Source organism: Protopterus annectens, chromosome 2.part0 (genome assembly GCF_019279795.1).
Source record: "Protopterus annectens isolate FY-2018-M chromosome 2.part0, PAN1.0, whole genome shotgun sequence".
NCBI lineage: Eukaryota > Metazoa > Chordata > Ceratodontiformes > Protopteridae > Protopterus > Protopterus annectens.
Window position 1 is genome coordinate 1,467,510,016 of NC_056728.1, and position 12,265 is coordinate 1,467,522,280.

Below are 12,265 nucleotides of genomic sequence, written 5' to 3' on the forward strand. Positions count from 1 at the left end.
CTTTCCTATAGAAACTCTTACATGCATCCACACATGGCCACCCCCCTGGTTTCTTTGCAGTGCAGTGACCACTTTTACCCATATTGTGCATTCTATGCCCCCTAAACTTCTACAGGGTCACAAGCATATTGATTACTTTTATGGGGCAAGAATTTAAAAAATATGTCTGTAGCTGATCTGCTAATAGCAAAATGGACCAAGACCAAAGTAGCCACTGTGACCTTTTATTAAACACAGTCCAATAACTGTGAACATGTCAGTGATAATTCAAACAATGACAGAGTAACCAACTGCATACATTTAGGATTGGCTTTTCCAAGTGCAATAAAAACATTCACCCCACCCCCCCGTGTTATTTCCAACCCAAGCACAGTTCAGCATGTTTACCCTTTGAGGGCATAGTGTCTGCCTGTTCTCACACTGCTCTAAGTTCTAAACCAATCCAAAGACCCAGGAAAAAAGGAGGGAATGCTTCATCCCAGAGTGGCCCACCAGGCAGACCTACCTGTCCCCTCCTTTTGTGGCCATGCTGATTAACCAGCATAACCTCAAGAGCAAAAGAACCCTTGTAAACTTCTGCACTGTATATGTACAATGGATTTGGCTCAAACAAATACCAAATGACAATACACAGGTCATAATAATTTTTGATTTGCCAGTGAACACTATATAGTAGACTTGCAGTGGAAAGATATTACATAACAAATGACAATACACATTAAAATAACTCTTGAATAGCTAACGACAGATTCAAATTGAATAAATTATTATCAATGTCTGACAAGTGAAAGCCATCTTGCTGAGATCTAACAGGGTCTTTGCCTTTAAATCCCCACTGACTGGACAAGGATGGGGCTGCTCTGCAAATTCTTTGGTTAACAAACTTATGTGTAGTCTTTGTTGCAATACGGAAAATATGTTGGCCCATCACAGCCTATGGATTATGGTCAACCAACACGAGTACAGCTATTCTATATTAAAAACAAAATTTAAAGATTTCCTTGAGTAAATAGCTTTTTGTCAACAGACTGATATTGTTCCTGCACCAGTGTACCAAAAGTAATCAAGGAATGCCAAGCTGATGTATCATTAAATGAAGCACAGGAGAAAACTGGATGTAGCAGAATCCTGATAGAAACCTCTGCATATCATGTCTACATAAAACAGGTCTAAACCCATGCTAAGACTGTTGGGTCTTACTGATGCTCTCATGTAGTGTAGAACAATGATGTAAGAATGCCTGATGATGTCAGCATGAGCCACTCCTTGAAGGAAAACTGAAAGTTGCTCACATATTAGCAACATATTTCAAAAAGACTGAGGAAGATCAGCATTCTTCCCTTTTAATAACTTGAATGGATTGCATTTGCCAGGCAGATCAGTAGTTTTGCAATATAAAATGAGTGATGGGTAAAGCACAAAATTATAATATTCTACATTCATAAGGCTCTGTGGAGAAGATTGCAAAAGGCCCTCAGAGTGAAAGGCTTGCTGTGTGAGTCTTTGAAGCCTAACTCAGTCAACAAGTTGTTGGTGCTAAAATTTAGGACAATTTCCCCCAAAAGACTGGACATTAAAGGACAGAAGGGTATCAACCCAGTTTAACTGACTGGCCCTTAGCTGTCTGATCAGTTTTTGAATGGGAGAACCATCTGATAGAGAAAGTTCAAAACTGCAGACATCTCCCAAGAAAGATTGCAAAGTAATTCACCAACATGATACCCCCCAATACGGGTCTATATCAGAACACCAAAAGTTCACATTGTCGAATGTTTTTACATCAACCCCTAATCAGCGAACGCTGACAACACTGAACATTCAGAACAGAGAATTTTTTCCTAGGGAAAAAATTCACTGTTCCAAAACACATACACACAACACAAGCACACCAAACAAACAGCAAACCACACACATAAACTCAAATTCTTACAGCTAACCCTACACTAAACTGTACAAACACCACTAACTATCCACTTACCTTAACCCAAACCCTAACCATAAGGTCCGTCACTATCGCACACGTACCTCACCCGCACCCTAACCCTAACTCACCTAACCCGCCCTAACCCTCACGTCCACACAATCGCACACATACCTCCCTCGCGCCCTAACCCTAACTCACCTAACCCATGCCCAATCACACACTTACCCAAACCTGACCCATAAATTTCCACCACAGCACTGAAAATAGCTAAATGACACAAAAGGATAAAGTAATTCTTTCCCTAGGAAAAAATTCAGTTATCTGCCATTTCGCTATTTTCACCATTTGCTGAATAGGGGTCGATGTAAGAACATTCGAAAGTATGAACTTTCGATGTTCTGATATAGACCCCCTCAATACATTCAGGTAACAGTGGTTATGAAAATGGCATACGAATGGCAATTTGTCATTGCTTTGTAGATTCCTTCAAGAAGATGGGAAAGTGGCCATCAAAGACCTGCCCCAAAACCTTGGAACAAACTAACACTGTTCTGAAAAACAACCATGATTTTGTGTAATCTAGTAAGTTTGTAATCTTAGAATAAAAACTAAGAATCGTTAAATGAATGCATAGAGTTTTCATAGCCTTCCTGTGATAACACCTAGTGAATAGGAACTGTCATGAATAAAGGTGACCAACATTTTTGGCTGATAATACTCTGCAAGGGAATTGAAAAAAAAATCTGAAGTGATGTCCCATAACACTTCTTGGGCTGAAGGACCAGGACTGTGAAACCAGTGAAACCACTTTTCTTTGCTAATCAGCCATAAGGATGATGGGAAGCATTAGCAACTGTGGGACTTCTGGGGCCAACATCCTGAGTTTGTTCATCTACAAACTGAGAAAAGAAATTAGCTACTACATTGATTGCAATGAGGATATGCAGTGCTATAAATGAAAACTTTAGTCATAAACTGTGAAAGATGAACTGGTGTAATAAAGATTGCACTAGAATGGACTTAGAATATATTTTCTTTTTTGGAAAGTATATACACTACTTCTCTGTTATCAAAATGGAAAACTACTCTGCTATCTTGTAAACTGTTCTGGGTACGATAGTTGTTCAAATGGGCATATGTTCTAAAAATGTGATATCTTTGAGAACTTGTGAGGACAAGGAAAATAGACAAGGTGAGGAAAACTAATGACTCTAAAAATATGCCTCATTCTAATTCCCCCAGCAGCATTTGTATCAAATGTAACTTAGAAGACAAGCACTAGTCTTTCTCTCATACAAGAATGACATTGTAGTCAGAAAAAAAGTACCAGATATGGAGGTTCTCTTTCACCTGTGGCGTAGCTTACACACTGTGGTGCTTCTGCCTACCACCCTTAAGAACGTTAGTCACTGAACATGTGAAGGTCCTCCTTGAATCCACAGCCCTGCATATAACTTTGACTTCTGTTTGTTCTCAAAATACTGTCAATGTGATCCTGTAATTTATTCAATTTAGTAGAAGATAAACTGAAAGTGGACAAGGCAGCATCCACCTCAAGACTCAAAAAAAAAAAAACTCTGGCTGGTCTCTTCTGCTTACAGGGAAACAACCAACTCGACATAACTGTGAAAAAAGTATTAATCCTTCTTGGGCACCATTGGGACCATTGCCAATAATCAAAATATCACTCAGATAATGGACTTCTAACTGTGCAGGGGCTCCTTGTTGCCACTCTCAGTGGAGAGCTGAACTAAAGTTTTCAATGCTGGAACAAGCCAGTGAACACCTTGTAGGCATTGCTGTGACAAAATAGTACAACCCTGCAATGCTCACCCTAAGAAAGGCCATTCTTCCTCCTGTATAGGTAGTAGGCAAAAGACTGATTTTATGTCTGCCTTTGCAAGCCAATGATCAGAAAATGTATGTATGTATTATGTTAATGGCATTCCTAAAGGAGTTGTCCTTTACTTGGCAATTCAACGTTCTAATACTGTCACTGACTGAGGATTCTGCAGGAAAAGAAGGTGATTGATAACCCTGTGTACACACTAACCCAGGGGGTACACCAGAAAAGGTGTGAAAGAAAGAACGATGAATGTGCCTGACACATTGCCAGCTACAACTTCATTGCTGATGAGTTCCTTGAGAACTTCTAATTTATCTGGCACTGAATGAAGGTTAGAACAGTGCTGAAACTTAGGGATGGAACTCACTTCTAGAGGACTAGAGGAAAGCCAAGAGATAAAATATTAATCTACTCTTGCCTGCTGTGGTAATTTGCTAGAATGACCATAAGAACTTCCAATTGTATTGGAAAGGTGTACAGCTTATCTGCAATGTGGGGCTTGAAAGTATGGTCCTCCCCAAAGACTCAAAGGAAACATCTCACTCTACACCTGCATCAGAACACACATGCATAAACTGACAAGAGGGCTAAGCACACACTCCATTATTGTAAGTCCAACAAACTTTAAACTTGAAAACTACTTCAGCACTCACTATGCCTAAAAGCTTAAGTTTATCACCCATCACTCCTAGCCGCATATCCATGTATCTCTATTCACACCAGAGAGAAAGGCTGACTACTTTTAACTTTCTAAATTTTGGTCATACCCCATCCATGATAAATCTCCCAGGAAATTCTGAGTTTATTTGTTAGCACTAAAGATGGATAAAGAAGAAGTATCTGATTCAGTTCTATCTCTAGTATAATGGCCATAAAACATGTCAAGTCAAAGACACAGATATCCCAGTTCCTTGCCCTTGCATGGCCTAATTGTTTCTTCCTCAGCATTGGTATAGCCACAGATAGGTGAACCTGTACTCCTTAACTGTTCACTAAATAAAGAATGTCCACATATTTCCCCTTTAAAACCTTTTCCTTTGTAGAAGATTATATGTGAGAAATGGCGGCAGGTCAAGGAGGATGGACGTATGACTTAGATCACATGGTATTCATGACTGGAAGTGACAGCATGCTTGAAAATCCTATGGGGTTATAGTAAAGACCTCTGGAAAATCTTGGGGTAATTGTGCTTACACTGATTGAAATCCCATCTCAATTAACAAATCAAATATTTTATCTCTAGCCCTTTCTGGTAGTGCCTCCAGAAATCTGTCCAGGTACTCTTCCACTGGCTGGTCCTAACCCACGTATTCCCCTTAATGACTGTGAATCATTGACAATACCTGTAGGGCCAGACGGTTTCTCAAATTAAGTTGGTGGCTCCCCAACCCCATCTGGAACTGGCTTTACATCTGGAATTGCTTCTGAAGGATGTCTACAGCTTGTTCCAAATTAGTTCTTTTGCCGTGACCTGCCACAGGGCACTAACTGGGCTGCTGGTCTAATGCTGCAAGATCTTCAAACATCACCTTTGCTTGGCAAGTAATGGCCTTTGCCTTGCCTGACATTCTTCTGTCATGGACCTGGACAAAAGGATCCATGAACAAGGCCAAATTAAAAAACAGAGGCCATCCACCACTCAGATATAAATGCCCAATTGATGATATTTACCCAAAGATTAACACAATGGACTGATATGTATTACATTCATAACTACAAAAGAAAAGAGCTAAGCAAATTATTAATGATGTGCAAGAAAACTGTAGCTAATAAGAAAGACTGATGCTAGTGTACCACGTAGCAGTAAATCTTATGTGAAATAAAGCAATCTCTGAGAAGTTAATCCCAACAATGTTATGCAGTGAACATAACAAAATGCAGGAAATAAGTTTCAGTGCTTCTTATAGTAACTTGCTTGCATCTGCAGGCTGCTGTAATATGATCATGTAAATAAAAATGAAAAAAAAAGCTTAATATGAACCTATAGGAAATACTCTGCACTCATGTTTCCAAACCCATCTAACAAGATTAGTTAAATATCCCATGGTATAGAATAAATAAAGTCAAAAATTGGAAGCTAAATTGCACAAAAGTGAAAAACCAATGCAAAACCACTTGACCAAGATGGCTGACTAAGCAAAAAGATACTTTAAAACTAAATTATCCCTTGAAAGTCTCCCTTCATCATGATTAAAACCCTGTATCGTCTGCTCTTTAGTTCATTGCTTAAACCATTTACGACACTATCCTCCATCATTAGATATGTCATAAAAACAAAAATTATATAATAAATATGTAAAAGTAACTTATTAAGTCAATGATTTAACAGAAGAATCTATAACATTCATTCTAACTATAATCATGTGTGTATGTACCTTTAAGAAGCATTTCCAGATGTAGCATGTGCATATAAATACTGAGCACATGCTGTCAGCAGTGCCATTTTGAGACATCAGCCACAGTGTTAACATGTATGAGTGTAGTAGTCAGTTTGTTTATAAGTTTAAGTTACAAAGTCTCATTCCTGATGTGTTTGTGTATAATAAAGCTGCTTGAACAGAACACAGGAATGTTCTTCTTTTTTATCCTGACCAGATGAGTGGCATGGTGTCAGAAGTAGGATTAGAAGAGCTACTTCTACAAGCCATGAGGTGCAGAGATGAAGGTGAAGGCAGAGGTAGCTGGCTGAGTGAAACAGAGCTCAGACAAACAGAAAAAGGGCCAGAAATGAGCTAATGGTAAAAAAACTGCACAAATGATTTATTTGGCAAAGAAAATTAAATAGCACATTTATAAGGCACAAAATGCATTATTAATCAAATGAGTAGCACATAAATGTATTATTAAGCAAAAGAAAGGTACAGACCACATTAGTAATTAAACAAAGTTTTTGAAACCATGATATTTGACAAAACTAGCAAAACTATTCATATGGAGCTCGGAATTACCTTTGGTTTGCCTAACGAGCATGTGTAAAGTAAAATGGGCACAAGAAAAGTATAATGAGCATGATAAGAGATCAAAAGGGCATAACGAGTACAATAAAAGGGCAAATTAAGCTTAAAAGGCAAGGCAACTGCACATTTTTTATTAAAAGACCGTGTTTGGGCACAAACTGCTATTTTGCACTGATTGCGTTGTTCATGTAGGAGTATAAATGCGGTTTATAAAGTTCAACCTGTTAATGTCATTCCAATTTAATGCATAAAATGAAAAGAGCTGTGGAGAGAATGAAAAGAATAAAAGTTTAGGAGAAATGGCAAGTGTCCTTCTTGTTAGTATAGTGGTCAACATCCTCTGCTGTCACACAGAAGAACAGAGTTCGATTACCTGACAAGGAGTAAATGTATCTTTAGGGTTTGTGTTCGGCATAATGGTCAAGGTGTTTACCTCCCAGACAAAAGGGACAGGGTCTGACTCTCACCTTTAAGTGAAATTGGCTAAGCTTAAAATGTCCCACACAGGCAGCTAGCCCTGCATTTACCTATGTCCTAAGTGAATGAGCCTGGGGAGGAAATGGGGAGCATTCACCAGACTCATGCACTGAAAAACAAAAATCTAGGTATACTGTTGGAATGCCCTTTAAGTACAGAGATATGGCTGGAACTCTGAGAGAGGAAGAGTGTACACTTTGAAAAAAAATATGGCAACATATCCTTATGGAGTGGCTGCTTACAGTAATAGAGCCTGCAGAAGAAAGGAAATTACACACTAAAATATTCCAGCTTGCTGTGAGGGAGCAGCTTGCAAGAGGAATAATACATAGAAGAAAGGGGCTCATACGACAAGATATTATAGCCTGAAACTATTGCAAAGCACAAAGCAAGAGTATCATTGCAACTTGAGAATATTAAAATGTATATAGAAGAACTATTACTGGAGTCTGAAAATGTTGCAGATGACATCCCAGGCTGTGTACTACATGAACTACAAAATGAACTGGCACCTCACCTGTCATGTTTAATCATAGCCTCACCTCAGGCATCGTGCCCACTGAGTGGCACACAGCTACAGTTATCCCACTCCACAAGGGAGGAGCCACCTTGGATCCCAGGAACTACCATCCCATCAGTCTGACAAGCCTGATCTGCAAGGGCATGGAACGCATTATCATGGAACTTATAAACAAAGACATTGGCAAACTTCAAACACTGGACCCCACCCAGTCTGGCTTTGTGAAGGGCTGATCTTGTCTCCTGAATCTGATTGACTTCTTTGAATCAGTCTCTATTGCTGTGGACGAGGGTAAGGCAGTCCACACAGCCTATCTGGACCTCGCCAAAGCCTTCGACACCATCCCCCACTCTGGAATCATAGATAAACTTACTAAGCCGGGCATAAATCCCTACGTCACTCGATGGGTTGCCAACTGGCTTACTAACAGAACCCAGACTGTAAAAGTAGCCATCTCCAAATCCAGCTCCAGACAAGTGACAAGTGGAGTACCTCAGGGTTCAGTCCTGAGACCACTCTTGTTTGGCATCTACTTCTCTGAAGTACAGGCCAACACTAAGGGACTCTGGCTAACAAAGTTCACAGATGACTGCAAACTGGGAGCCATTATTGAATCCCCAAATTATGTGGATATTCTACAAAAGGGCCTTACAGAAACAGATGCCTGGTGCCAGAGCCATGGGCTCAAGCTTAGTGCCAAGAAATGTATAGTTATCCCCTGTGGAAAAAAAACATGTACCCATGAATTACCACATAGGTGGCAGGACACTAAACATCGAAAGTGTGATGAGAGACTTAGGGACACAGGTGAACAGTAGTCTCACTTTCGATAACCACATCGCCACAACAGTCAGGAAATCCTTCTATCTGGCACACCTCATCACTAAGGACTTTTCATCCAGAAAAAAGGAGGTCATTGTCCCACTGTACTCATCCCTCATTAGACCCATTATAGAGTATAATGCCTCATTTAGTATGTACCTCACAAGACATCTGCAACAGCTGGAAAGGCCACAGAAATACCTTATTAAAAGAATCACAGGCCTAAAGCAGATGCCATATGCTGACTGTCTAAAAAAACTCCAGCTATACTCTGTAGCATATCGTCTACTCAGAGGCGATCTCTGCTTAACATACAAGGCCATGTCAAACCCTGAGCTGTTGGACATGCTCCACTTAAAGAAATTCCAATCCCTCAGAGCCATATGCTCCAGGGATCTAAACCTTGTCATCACAATGAACAAAACATGCTGGAGGGATAGGTTCCTGACTCAGAGACTCCCCATACTCTGGAATAGACTGCCCATACATGTCAAGCAGAGCACCTCCTTGGCCCTCTTCAAAAGGAACCTTGATGATTGGATGGGAGATAGGAAATTCACCCCAGGGATCATGTCAGTTGCCCTGCTAGACAGGGGTCCAGAGAAGTAAATATTGTGGGAAGAAATATCCTTGGAATTGTTATGGCTAGGCTTGCTTAGGCCCAAGGGCCAATAGCCTGGTGCCAACCTATGAACCTAAAACAAGGCATAGAAGTTCATAGACAGACTGAAGAAAAAGAATCACTCATAGAGAAGAGGAATTATAAGGGACTGAAGTTATAAAGTGTGGAAAAGACAGAAAATGAGCTGAATCCTAAAGTTTCTGTCAGATTAAAAGAGAAAACCTGGGAAATGGAGAATTCTAAGCAGCAGATATGTGTTGAAATGGAGGAATGCAACAGTAAGACAGATCTCACCATTGCAGTCAAAGAGGGAAAGACATTAACTGGCCTGAGCTCTATATTCACATCTGTCAGCATAATACAAAATCTGAAATAAGATAAGGCTTTAGCCAATAAGAGAATGTAAATAAAGGGAAAGCACCTTTGCAAAATGAGAGTCCCGTTTGAGAGGAAAAAGAAGCTGATTGGGCTATCATCAGTCACTCTGAGATAAAAGAAGAGCAACATATTGAAGGAGTCATGGCAATGGTGCTCTGTCACTCTGAAAGAGAAGCATAGCCATATAAAGGAGTGGAAAAGGAAACAATAGTATGCACTTAGTGACAGGACAGCCTTGAACCTAACCCAGTCATACTTCTTTTGAGCTAAGAAACAGATATTATAAGCAAAAGAAAACAGCTTCTATGTATTAGGTTCAGAAAGAAGGGTAACAAGAAAAAAAATTAAGTCAGGGATAGGAACTGACACCAAGGAATACTGGTAAAAAATTAGATACCAAGATACAATTTCCTCTACTGGTAGATGAAGATATATTTTCTTCTATATTTACATATCAAATCCAATCCAAAAAAAGCAGAATAAAAAGTGGTAAGTGAAAAGGTGGATATTTGCTTGTTTTACGAGACCTAACTAAAAGTCAGGGACCTAAACAGATGTTAACAACAGAATGACCAGCAGAGGTGGCAAAGCATATAAAAGATGACATTAAGAGAGGGGTAGCCATTTTATTCAGAATAAACCCACAAGTAAGGAATTAGAGAAAGAGAGAGAGAGGCAAAGTGTGGACTAGTGTTAGCTAATAAGAGAATGAAAAATACATGGGAGCAATGGAAACTACAAAATATAAATGCACCAAACCTGGATAGTGCTGACTTTTTCAAAGAATTCTACACAATCTGGTATAAGATAGAAGCCAAAGACCACATGAAATGCATAGGGGTAAACTATCATGCAACATTAAACCCAGAACTGAATAGGAAAGGGAGTAAAAGGAAACACAATATGAGTAAAAAGAAGTACCTAAAGAGAGAAATGAGAAAAGGTGACTGGGTTGACATATGGAGAAACTGGCACAAAGAGGAAAAATCATTTGTTTATCACCACAGGGCAGCTAGACCAGGATAGCAGACTAGACTGTTTCTTGATGAGAGCACAAAGTTAGCGCAGTAGAAATATTAGAAAGAACAACATCAAACCCTTGCCCTGTGATAGCGGCTGTGGACTTGTGAGTAGGGAGAAAACTGCAAGGCAATGGAAATGCGATGCCTCAAAGTGGAGAAGAAAACAACAGAAGAACCTCATGAAAAAGGTGAGAAGAGAAAATGAGTAGGGTAAAATTGAGCTGAAATCTTAGTTAAGGACTGGGGTCAAAGTAATTATAAGAGGCTGGACCATGTCAGAGGCAGGGAAGTACAGAAGACGTTATCAAGAGGACCTGGCAATACATGAATAAGGTATAAGAAGGATGCAGAGGGAGCTAGTTAAAGAAGGGAGAAGTAAGGAATGGGATCTAGACAAACAGAATCAAGACCAAGATGGAACGTCTTCAAACTGGAAGAACAGAACTATAAACTGACAAAATAAGAACATTTTAGTGGTTGCAGGGGGAAAAGGTATGAAATGTCTTAGAATGCAGGTTGAAAGAAGAAAAAAACAAGAGGAAACAGAGATTGTCAGGCTAATGTAAGAACAGATGAGTAATAGAAGTAGAAGAGAAAATGAATAAGAAGCTTTGGTGCTTCTTCCAAGATACATATTATGAAAATAAGTAAGAGTCAGGGACCTTAATAATTAAATGGAAGTAAGGGTGATCACAAAGGTGGAAGTGGATGAACCGTATAGACAAAAAAGTTAAGTAATTTCTGCAGAGTAACTTTAGCATGTGGTTATTTCCGTAATCCCTTACTATCATCAGGAGGAGATTAGGCAGTTTTGAGTAGTAGCAAATATCACAATGCTATATTTTTTATGATTAATTGTTATTCTGTTGTTAGTTAGACATTTACAAAGATTAGTGAAATTGCCCTGTAATATGTGTTGAAGCAAAGAAAGTGCTTTATTTGCTGATAAAACTAGTAGATCATCCACATGTTGATATGGGACAGATCATAAGGCAAGTCATTTATAAATAATAAGAGCAATAAGGGGATGAAGAAATGATCCTTATGTGTTTGAAAACTGAATGTACGTTTAACATTCATATATAGTGGTTTTATACATTATGTATTTCAGGTAACGTTTAATTCACCAGAATTGAATTTGTGTAAATGTTTGAGCAGAAGGCTATGATCTATGATATAAAATGTTCTTGATAACTTTACAAAGAGTCCAGTAGTAAATAAGCCATTATTCAAACTGCAGTGAATTGAGTTGGAGGCAGTATAAAGTGCAATCATAATGTTTCTGGCCTTACAGAAGCCATGCTAATTGTTACAAAGGAGGCCTTATCTATTTGTATGGTGTAATGTCTGCTTGTATAAAAGTTTTTCAGATGTTTTAGTTAGTGTGCACAGGTTAGAATTTGGCCTATAATAAAACATCTGCATGGTGTTGCATAGAGAGTAGCCATAAAGTTGCAGGTCATTCATTACCTACCATTTCCCAGAAGGATATGACTATGCCTAACATTTCATCCCCCCATGACACAGAAATAGTGAACTGCAACTATGTGGACAGAGACACCATGTCGAAGTTGCTGAAGATGTGTTGCCCTCACTCAGATTCATGATATGTGGAGAATATCCATCCTTGTGGACACCAGGGTATATAAGGTATGTGTAGTATTGACAGTTCTGGCTAAGGATACCACCAATCTATG